The following is a 12050-nucleotide window of genomic DNA, read 5'->3' on the forward strand; positions in this document are numbered from 1 at the left end:
TGCAGACTGTAGTACGAAAGAGGCTGTTCTCTTGAGAGAAAGAACCCAGCGTAAAATGCTTTTGTAGGGAAAAATCTATAAAAACGGGAAATTACTTTCAAAGCCTGGGAGGTTGTCTTCATAGCCAACCAAAGCTGCTTGTCCAGAACTGATTTTTGCCCTCACCCCATCCCAGGAACAGAAGGAAAACCGCCTGGCACGCGGAGGAACCCCGCTACGCACTGCGCGATGCAACAGGAGCGCAGAGCGGGCGCCCAACCACAGCCGCGCAGCGGTGGAATGTGCTGCGCTCCCGCAGCGCTCCGAGGCCGCGCGCTCTGCTCCGCGCGGCTCCGCGCTCCGGGTTTCCGCGGTCACCAGCACCCCGAGGAGGAGCCCCGCGGAGAGGGGGCCGCTGCGGGGAGGGGGCTGCCGCGGGCCTCGTCCCCGGAGTCCGGAGAACGCTCTGTCTACGGTAGCCTTCATGAAGCGTTTGGCTCAGAGAAGCGTGGTCCTGGGCTCCCGGACCGCTAGGTTGGCGTTGAGACTGAGGCCGCAGTTTCGGCTTAGCTACCGGAGGGCCTCAGCCTAGCGGAAGCGTTTGATTGCCAAACTAGTCAATCGGAGTTTTTCCCAGATCTCCGTAGGTAGCCATAGGTTCGTTCCAAGCTGGGCTCTCCCACTCGGGGCCAAGAGCATCTCCCTCCTGGCAGCGAAGGTTTGACACTCTAGAGCCCAGTTTGCCCCTGGGGACGCTCTTCATGCCCCCAGCACGGAAAGGTTAACTTTGCAGATTTCCTGAATGTGGTAAAGTGTGTGAAAGCGCTTTGCAAATAGTAAAGCGCTCTCCTTAAAGTGAACATCCTTCTGTCCTGCGCCCCAGGATTTCTCTTCCCCGAATGTAAAATTCCCCCCTGAATGTCAACCCCAGGTGGTTTTTTTTTTTTTTTCCCCACCTCTCCGTGCCTAGAATAGTGGCTGATACTCGTTCAGTGAATAACTGTTGAATGAATGTACATACACACACACTTGGAGAAACCGATCAGGTTGGAACATCTCGCAATTCTTTTTTTTTTTTTCCTGGTAGGGAATCGACCAAACATTTACTGGGCATTACTGCTTGCCAAGTCTTCTAGGCTTTGGCAGGCCAGCGGGTAGCGGGGGAGGGCTGCAATCCAGCGCCTCAGTCAGGAGCACAAGGGGCTTTATAAAATCGGCTTGTCCAAACCATCAACCCTAGATTCGCAGGATAGTTCAACTCCACCACCCCCACACACATCCAATGTATAGTCAGGAAATATGTACTTATTAAACGCATACAGAAGGTGCTTATTGATCGTTTCCCCAAGGTCATACAGGTCAAGAAGCAGAACTTGGACCCACTTCTCTTCAATACACATTTCTCCAATGCCTCCTCTGGATCAGGACCATGCTGCGCGCTGGGGTACGTAAAGGACACGGCTCCCAGTACTCCCATCATAAGACCCTCGGATGAAATGGCCCACGGCAAAAATGACCGCCATAACCGTTCCTTCAATGAGCCAGTGCTCACAAGTTCTCTGGGAAGGCTTCCTTCCCAGAAAGGGTTTCTGCAGTTTTCTTTTTCACCTTAAAAACAAAACAAAAACCATTGCTGTGAGTTGGAATCAATATATATATATATAGGGCAGATTATTGCTGCCCTTACAGAGTTTCCAAAAATGTAAATCTTTAAAGAAACAGACTGCCACACCTTTCTCCCGCAGAGCCGCTGATGGGTTCCAACCTCCGACCTTTTGGTTGGCCCCCGATTGCTTAACCACTGTGCCACCAGGGCTCTTTTCTTTCACCTAACAGCCTGACAAAGGATTGGGCTAGGGGCTGGTTAGGACCGACGGCGGCGGGAAAAGCAGAATCCACGTGTCCTGTCTCTGGCCTGCGCCTTTAGCCACCAAGCACAGTGACCGCGGGGCGTGGCTAGCTCAGCCCGCCCTCCTTCACGTCTGTACAGGTGAGGGTTTTGCCCAAAGCAGGGCTTCCTTTTCCAATATACTTTCCTTTAGAGTTTCTGCTAAAATCTGGAGACGCGGAATCCACCCGCGGCAACGCCGAGCCCTTCCAACTGAGCATGCGCCATTGCCGGGCGGCTTTTGATCACCGGCTCCCGAGCTCCCAGAGCTGGGGCTGCGGAGCTCGAAAGGGGAGGAGGGAAAGGGGAGGGTGCCTGGAGAGGCGGAGGCTCGCGCGCCTGCGCACCCAGCTCTAGGGACCCTAGATTTTCTATGGGATTCCCAATCTGCAGCAGAGACTTATCCGAGCGTGTTGCGGCGGCAGCTGTGGTGGCAAGGCGCGATCCAAGAGGGATTTAAGCAAACTAGAGCTCTACAGAAGAAAAGAGTGTGAGAGAGCCACACAGAGACGGCTTAACCGTTTATCCGAATTAAATATATATATTTAAAAAAAGAAAAAAGAACTGTTGATTTTTATCATTTGCGTTAAGTGACCGTGCGAAGCGCTGTAACTGTAAGTGGAAAACACAATCTTCGTTGCCTTTTTGCATGTATAGAGCAACCAACTGCCAGGGAGCTGCTTTGGCTATTGTCACATACTTTGCTTTGCATAGATGCGTCTAAATGCATAGTGACAATTGTTTTCGTTTATGCTGGCAGTGTGAATGTGCAGTTAGTAGTGGGGGACCTTTTGGAATAGCGGGGATGGGGGAAGGGGTGTGTTTATATGCGGAGTGTTTAGGGGATTGTCTTAGGATGCCTTTGAGACTGATGGAACCGAGATGCTTTTTTAGTTCAAGTCTATAAATAGACGGATTTCCTTACACCGATTTAGGTAGCTAACTGACCGATCGTGAAGTTTTCCGCTGCTGATAAAAGTATTAAGCGGTTGCAATCAAGTACCAACCTGTCATCCTTGGGGTTGGTGCACCATTTTTCTCAGCGTGGAAGAGCAGCAAAGGTGTTTGCTAAGTACAACTGAGTGGTCAAGATGTTACGGAAATCAGGGTTGAATTCGAAGCGGGATGTTAGTATTTAGACCCCACGGAGTTAGGCGCTACATGAGCACATTTCGCTCTTCGTATTTAAAAATGAGTGGATAATTTTTCGTTTTTCAGTTTTCGTCATGATGGTGAATGGGCAGAAAAGGAAAGATGTTCTACCGCACAGTCAACTGTCTATTCGGAACAGAGTCTGAGACTGGGAGTCGCTGAATGGGGACTGTCAGACCCAAACTAGTTACCTGCCTTTGCATTCCACGTCGCATTCTGGAATGTAAACCCAGATGTATGACATCTGGTAGTGTTTTTATTTTTTTAGAGGAGGAAAGGTCGTTTTGTGTATTGAGTTAAAATGGGTTGTTCCTTGCCCAGAAACTGGAAAAGGGGTCTTTGCAAGGTCAAATCCCGTCTGGATATCAAATTGCTGAATGCTCTCTGGGGCGCTGGTGAACGTGTGGCGAGTGGAGGGCGCGAGGAAATGGTGATGCTGCACGTGAGTGCTCAGCACTGCACGCCTCGGTGCCCCCGTGAGATGGGAGTGTGGGAATCCATTTTTCTGGAGTTGCCCTCCTGTCCATATTTTGGAGACTAGAATGAAATAGAAATGCTAGTGGGTGTGGGAAACAAAAGCTGCATAGTCTCCGTGTCACTTCCCACTTGAAGGAAAGAAGATAAGGAGTTTTATGGCTACATATTAAATTTCTTTTAATTAAAGGAATTTCTGATTGAGACAAATCCAAAATGAAACTCTTGTGGAAATGCATTTTACCCCTACTGCCATCTAAATTACCTATGTGTGGGGGGGGGGTCTCCTGCATCATTGCACACCCTACTCATCAGTGCACGCTTATTAAGCTTTGAATGTTTAATAACCCCAGAAAACGCTGCACTGAAGCAGCTTGGCAGAAGGGTATGAGGCAGGCAGACCAGAGAAGAGCGTGGCCAGTGTCTGACCATAGCTGCTGGATTTTCGTGGAAAAAGGAGATCCAATTTTGGGGATGAAATGAAATAAATTTTCCCCCAAATAAAGCAAATCATTACAGGGCTCTTTGACCCTTTTATCAGTCCAACTATTAGGAACCCCCAATTTATTTAAATGGATGAGATTTGAAATTGAAAATGTAAGAAGATTCTCTCCTTGGAAGCCCAAAGCATAAATCTTACTGCCTTCTAAATTCTTTGTGCCTGCCTTCTTTACTTGAGGGTGGAAGGGCCAATCGTTTGTTACAAATGAGCCATACTCCTTGTCATCATTTTCGAGTTGGCATCGGTTCGACAACTGGTATAGGTGTTGCACTGCATTGTTAATGCCCATTAAAAAAAAAAAAAAACATTGCTGTCGAGTCGATTTCAACTCATAGCGACCCTATAGGACAGAGTAGAACTGCCCCATGGGGTTTCCAAGTAGCAGCTGGTGGATTCAAACTGCCGACCACCATAGCTCTTAACCACCACGCCACCAGGGTTTCCAAATTCATTGTTAATGAGTGGTGGGGAAAAAGGGGAGGTCTGGTATTAAACCTCATAAATATTTGCACTTAGATTCCCGGGCTCATAGGCTATTAGTTATATAGGGCCAGATCAGGAAGAAAACTTCGAAGGCACCTAGTACAATCCCCTCATTTTGCAGATGTGGAAACTGGGGCCCAGAGCCTTAGAGCTAGAGAAACATCAATTGACTTCTAGTCTGTGGAATAGAAACTTAAAAAGCAATGTGGAATGAAAATACTGCTTTCTCTCTGCACTTGCCAGCATCCTCAGTGACATTGCTGCAGTCTCCAGGTAACTAATTGCCTGCTTCAGAGATGGTCTCCTGTGGTCCCTTTCAGACCATTGAGCTTCCCTTCTCTGCCTTCCCTTTCCTTGTAAGGTCTCTTTCCATCTCTTTTCTATTGCCCCTCACCTCTAATACACCCACATCACTGGGTGTTTAGTCTGACATTCCTAGCCTCCTCTGCATCTCTATTTCTTTGGAGCCCTCAGAATTTTTCCAGAGAGCTCTGTGGCGAACCAGTCAGATTCTGCTCTTTCTGTCTGAGGACTGCCCAGGCCAGGACCTTTCGCCATCCCCTCCCTGCTCTATTCACCAGAGCGTTTCAGTGAATTCAGCCTTCAGGGATACTGCAGGTGCCATCGCCACGCTCTTCTGCCCATCCAGCCTCTTCTAAAACTGCTGCAGCTGCAGGGATCGGGACGTGGTGGAGTGAGCACGCTGCAGTATAAACACACCACAGGCTCTGCCAGCTCTCCCCGGGCTCCTAGAAGGTAGAGCCCAAACCGGAGCTACCTGTCTCCAGCCTTCAGGGAGATCCCTCAGATGAAGTCACCTGCAGAGAAGGGGGTGGGAGCAGAGATAACTGGAGGACGAATGCTTGACTGGTTCAGCCTGAAGGAGTGCTATAGAAGGGAATAGTGTGCAGCTTTTTGAAACCTTTAGAGCTTCTAAAGCCATTGCATAGTTTTTCTTTGGGCTGGGTTTACTGGACAAGAGCCGCAAAGCAGGCATATTGACCTGCCTACCCACCTGCCTTCCCTCCTTCCTCCTTTCCCTTTTCTTTCCTCTCCCTCTCTTCTTTTCTTCCTCATTTACGTCCTTCCAAGTACCTGCACAATAAAGTTTTAGGCCTTTTGAAGATAATCTGTGGAGTCCTGTTCCTTCTCCAGAGATATAATCTCCCAGGCACTCAAGTAACTACCAAACCCAAACCAACCAAACCCAGTGCCGTGGAGTCGATTCCGACTCATGGCAAGCCTATAGGACAGAGAAGAACTGCCCCATAGCATTTCCAAGGAGTGCCTGGAGGATTCGAACTGCCAATCCTTTGGTTAGCAGCCGTAGCACTTAACCACTACCCACCAGGGTTTCCAAGTAACTACCACCACCACCAAAATTCCACTTAGGGAACTGCCATCCGTTCTGCCTATACAGCTAAAACATGAGAGAAGGCGGGGCTTAATGGGTGGTGGGCCAGGCCAGAGGAAGGATGAGTATGAGTCTGTCCCTCATTTGACAGACTAGCTAAATGCTTCTGGAAGTTGTTGAGGAAGCACATTAACTTAAGCCCACCCCTTATGGTAAACATTTACTGAATTGGGGTGAGCTCTGTTGTTTTTTGGGGTTTTTTTTCTGTCTTGGAGACATTCTGTCCGTATCTATTGCTCTTGGGTTAGATGTCGCCTGGTCTTGCTAACCTATTCTGAAGACAGGAATGTTGAAGCTATTCTGGACACTGCATGGCCTCTGCTGAGATCCAGACACTTGTGGTTGCTAAGTGCCCTTCTTTGATTTGTATACTGTGGATTGCATTCTGTTACAGGATAGCATGATTAGGTATGTTGTCCTGGGCAATATATAGGTTCTCTATTTGGGTTGTGTATTGGTTTGGATTCCAAACATTGCTCAGGAACTCCTGGGGAGCTTCATAGAATGATAGCACAACATCAGTGTCAAATGTGTGGTTTCCTAATCGATAAGAGTAATATATTCTCATATCATTTCATGTCTGATTGAGTGATTTCTATGTTCTGAAGGTTAGTGATTACTTAGGAAGCTAGGAAGGCTCTTTTTATAGAAGAGATCACATTCAATTCATCTAAGGTTGAAACTGACAGTGTTTGTCTCAGTTACAGTGCATATAAGCATATTAATTTTCCTAAAGTATCAAATGGCGCAGTGATGAATTAATAAATGATTGATCTTTCTACTATCCCATTGGTTAATTCACAAAGTTAATATAATACGTGTGCTGTATGGGGCTTATATAAATTACCCAATACATCTCTCCAATACATAAAAAATATAGTGTATCAAAGAAAATTTTTATCTTAAAGACATATCTGCAATATAAAATCATCATGAGATTTTAATGACTTTTTAAAAATATTTTTAAATATTTCCACAGTATCTGTAGGTGCTCTATAATATATGTCAGCTGAATATTTGTCCTGAAAGAGTCAGTAGAATGTGCCTTATTAATGATGTCAAATTGAATCCTCTCTACTGAAAACTACAGGCATAATTAAATTATTGCTTTAAATATCTTCATATTACTAAAAAAAAAAGTTAGACTAAAGATGGTCATTTATTTTCTAGTAGAGGTATAAAAGCACTATATTAATAACTCTGTGTGTGTTTTTTTTCAGTCTGCTTAGCTACATATCTTTTTATTTACTTACATGACTTGATACTAATAAATCAAAGAGGGAATATAAACCCAGACCGAGGTAGCTGTGTGTTCCACTTATTTAATGATAGTCTCTTGAGCTATGGAGTTATTTTAACATGTTCACACTGTGAAGGGACCAGGACACTGCATTTCTCATTTACAGTTTGTTTCTAAAGATAACTTAATGCTTGCCGAAGTGAATCAAAATAGTTTGAGTGGCTCCCAGCTTGATTCATTGAGAGTTTTACAAATGGAAGTATCTTGGAGATGCTTTTAGAAGCTATCTAATGAATGAAACAGAAAAGGCATAGCAAATTACCGAACAGATCTCAAAGAGGTTTGACACCTTAATAAGGTGCCTGTGAATATATTACAGAGGTGCTGTATGCCCTGATCAGCTAACTTAAAGCATGAAAAATTGGATAATTCGTAAGGATTCTTTAGCTTTCTCTGGATTTCGCTACTACCTTCACGTCACTGCAGTCCTAACACATGACCTTTTGTGTGATCACCAATTGTTCATTTGAAAACGAAATAATGCACAGCATTTCCAACAATTTGTTAGATTATTTTCAAATGAGCTATCTATTTCTTATTGTTCTAAATTACTGTTAAGACTAGGAGGACTCTCATTCGCCAAGGGGCCTTCAAGTTTACTGTAAGCCAATATAATCAATGCTGAACTTTTTATAAAAAGTGGGGACTTTTTAATTAAAAAGATTTTATTTCATTAACTAAAGCTTACAAAAGGCAAAGTATTTTCAAATCATCTAGATTTGCTTGCAAAAATTATAGATCCATTGCATGAACCCATTTTGGAAAAATTTTTGCTCGTAAAGCAAATTTTCTGAAATGTGGACATCTGTCACTTTAAATATATTTTTTTCTCCTTTCTTTGGATCTTGTTTATAGTTTCTTAGGCTCCGAAAGAGTATGAACTTTTGAAGTGCTGTGTGTAAATAGATTTTTTTGCAAATCGTTGACATGTTAAATGAGCTTTGGAGCCTGGGTGAATTTTTTCTAATGCAAGTAAACTGACCCTAGTATTTCTGTGGTTTTATATTTTTATATTTTAAGATGTTTATTGAAGTTTAAGATTTCATAAAATAGTGGACTCTGGAGCTGTAGAAGTCTCTGGTGTTTTTATATTTTGCATTGGTTTTGTTAATTTGTAATTAGTGTGTTTATTTTGGTTTCTTGAAACCCAGCCTTAAATTAAGAGAAAAATGTCCTACTGGAGGCCTATCAAGAATTATCAATAAATTTGAAATGCTTATTAACAGTCTATTTTATTTTTAATATGTCAAGAAGTGCCATGTAAGTCTGATTTGCAGTTAGCAGTTTCGGTTTGGTGGAAGACTTTGGCATTTAATGTTCTCTCTAGAAGTTCAAGTGTTTCTGAAATTTATATGTAAAGCGCTTGTTTTTGGTAGAAGAGCCTATCTCTTTCACCTTTCTTGCTCATTTGGGGAACATCAGGAAAAGAAAAAGAAATTGTGACATACATTTTAAATTCTACATATGAAATTATTAGTGTTTCTTTTAAATGGTAAAAAGGTATTCTTTCCTTAGGATGAGACTGAAAGCCGTCAACTTAACTCTTTCCTCATTTTTAATCTGTAGATGGGAAAGCTCCTTAGCCTTCACTATGATTTCAGCTGACTCAAAGGAAATTATGAGAGGAAATGCAGACAAGAGGTTTCAAGGCACCTGAACCTAGATAGAAACCCCCAGTTCCATAGTTTATTAGTTCTATGACATTGAGCAAGTTTAACCTCTCAGCCTTAGTTTCCATTTAAAATAGTAATTAACACAATTCTTGAGCCGAAAATAGAAGATAATATATGTAAAGAAAGTAATACAAGGCCTCATCATTGAAAATGTGCAATAAATGGTAGTTGTTAGTATCATTAGCATCCCTTTCATGAGAAATCAATAGCTCATAAACCACTTTGCTCTGAGTTATGGTAATCCCATTCCACACTGGAACCTCTAAATAAGGAATAGAGCTGTTAGAGAGCAATGAACAGTTAACAGTGCTTAACCCACTATATAAAACAAATATTTATTGGGCAGATGTGCCAAGCACTACATAGTCACTGTGGTATCAGCATTAAATGTCATCCAACCCTTGGGAATTTATGCCTAATGGCGAGTAGTAAGTAATCCTTCCTCCCCTCCCAAATTCCGCCTTCCCTCCTGCCCATTGCTTACCCCTCTTGTCCACCCCCCTCAGCCCAACTTTCACCATTTCTCCTAGTCTAAATTTATAAATGTCCTGCTTCATTTGTCCCAAGTATATCTGTCCTGATTTTCTGATAGTTAAAGAGTAGCTAATATACACATATCCCAGCTAGCACGTGGGTCCTAGAAAAGGTATGCTAACTGAATCAATGTCCTAGTTTAGACTGTGTTCCCGGCAACTATTTGGAAAAGCTCTTCCATTTATCGAAGACATGCCGCCGGCTAAAGTTCCCAAGGTTTCTAATGACTAACATTCAAACAATTGGTGAACAGTCCTCCTCCACTCCAGTGAGTTTATGGTGTTCCTTATAAATGTCAGAGGACATCTACCAGTCTTAATTATCTTCTTATCTTTATCCTTTCTTTACCTTTTCCTCCAAGGTTCCTGGAAAACCAAAAAAAAAAAAAAAATCCTGTTGAGTCAATTCCAACTCATAGAGACCCTATAAAACAGACTAGAACTGCCTCAATAGAGTTTCCAAGGAGTGGCTGGTGGATTCGAACTGCTGACCTTTTGGCTAGCCGCCTGAGCTCTTAACCACCAGGCCATCAGGGCTCCAAAGTGCCTTGAGTGCCTGTAAAACATCCAGGATGATACCCTCCCTTCACCTCTTTGTGCCAGGTCTAGCACTATCACTTGCATGTCTTTAGCCCATCACATAAGTGTTCATCAACTAACACCAAATAAATGGCAGAAGGAAGTATAGTGGTGCGTACAATATATGTTGCAGAACATGTTCAAGTCTGGATTAGCTCATCAGAGTCCTCACTGGCTGAGTATTGGCAGAAATGTTCACTAATGCCTCCTGGTAAAAAGCAGAGTACAACACTCAAGCAGGAATACACGGGAGGTATACATATAGACACACAGATAACCCATTGCGGTTGAATTGATTCCAACCCTACATGACAGAGTAGATCTGCTGCACAGGATTTTTTTTAATACATAATTTTTATTGTGTTTTAAATGAAAGTTTACAAATCAAGTCAGTCTCTCACACAAAAACCCATATACACCTTGCTACCTACTCCCAATTACTCTCCCCCGCAATAAGACAGCCTGCTTGCTCCCTCCACTCTCTCTTCTTGTGTCCGTTACTATTCTCTCATTTACTCTCCAGGCAGGAGATGCCAACACAGTCTCAAGTGTCCACCTGACCCAAGAAGCTCACTCCTCACCACCATGCTACATAGGATTTTGAAGGGTATAATCTTTACAGCAGTAGATTGCCACATCTTTCTCCCACAGAGTGGCTGGTGGGTTCAAACCGCCGACCTTGCAGTTAGCAGCCTAGCATTTAACCACTGCACCACCAGGGTTCCTTAGATACATAGATACCTACATATATATATATACACACACACACACACACACACATACACATATACCTACATGTATATGTGTATAACGTATATGATACCAAACCCACCCAAGACTCATTGTGACACTATAGGACAGAGTAGAGCTGCCCCATAGGGTTCCCAAGGCTATAAATCTTTACAGAAGCAGACTGCCACATCTTTCTCCCGTGAAGTGGCTGGTGGGTTAAAACCACTGATCTTTTGGTTAGTAGCTAAGTGTTTTAACCACTGCACCACCAGGGCTCATATGTATATGTATATGTGTGTGTGTGTGTGTGTGTGTGTGTATACATATTATGTTTAATGTACTATAATAGATAGGACGGACCAGTCCCTGGAGAAGGACATCATGCTTGGTAAAGTAGACAGTCAACAAAATAGAGGAAGATCCTCAACAAGAAGGATTGACACAGTGGGTACAACAATGGGCTCAAGCACAATGATGATTGTGAGGATGGCACGGGACCGGGCAGTGTTATACATAGGGTCACTATGAGTTGGAACCCACTCGACAGCACCTAACAACTATAATAGTTATGTATGTACTGTGTGGTACAAACAGTTAACATGCTCAGCTGCTAATGAGCAGTTGGCAGTTCAAGTCCAGCCTAAGGCACCTGGAAAGAAAGCCCTGGCGATCTACTTCTGAAAAATTAGCCACTGAAAACCCTGTGGATCACAGTTCTACTCTGACACACACGGGGTTACCATTGCTCAGAATCAACTCGACAGCCCACTGGTTATATACATGTGTATTTCTGAAGCAAAATATTTAAGTGCAAATAGCTTTATAACAAATTAGCACATAAGAGACAACATTAAAAGGAAGGCCTACTGAAAGTTCCCTTATCTAGATGAAGTAGCATAGTTGGGGAAACAACAAAAAAAACCAAACCCGTTGCTATCCAGTCCATTCCGACTCCTAGTGACTCTATAGGACAGTGTAGAACTGCCCTATAGAGTTTCCAAGGAGCACCTGGTGGATTCAAACCGCCAACCTTTTGGTTAGCAGCTGTAGCACTTAACCACCATGCCACCAAGTTTCCATAGTTGGGAAGGAGGGTTAAATTTGGTGGTAAGGGCGTTTGAGACTTCGTTTCTTTTAAAAAACATTTCCAAAACTGCGCTTCCTTTACCACCTTGGTAGGTATTTCCCCTCACGTGTTTTGTGTCTAAACAGTTTCGGAGAAAAGTGTTTATTATGTCCCATTCGTAAATATTCCTAATGTACATTTCCATACTAATGAGTCTGAGGGGTCCTGTAATAAAGATACTTGTTTAGCTTTGCTTAACCGTATATTTCCGTGCC

At 43.4% G+C, this 12050-nt stretch overlaps 1 protein-coding gene across 1 annotated transcript in view; it reads left to right on the forward strand.

The window, feature by feature from the left end:
- Positions 1-2270: 2270 nt before the first annotated feature.
- The window catches only part of VSNL1 (visinin like 1), a 143054-nt gene continuing 133274 nt past the window's right edge, over positions 2271-12050 (forward strand). Inside the window, exon 1 of the mRNA XM_049903260.1 lies at positions 2271-2481. The gene's annotated coding sequence lies outside the window, so the exon portion shown is untranslated. The remainder of the gene's footprint in view (positions 2482-12050) is intronic.

Source organism: Elephas maximus, chromosome 12 (genome assembly GCF_024166365.1).
Source record: "Elephas maximus indicus isolate mEleMax1 chromosome 12, mEleMax1 primary haplotype, whole genome shotgun sequence".
Taxonomy (NCBI): Eukaryota; Metazoa; Chordata; class Mammalia; order Proboscidea; family Elephantidae; genus Elephas; species Elephas maximus.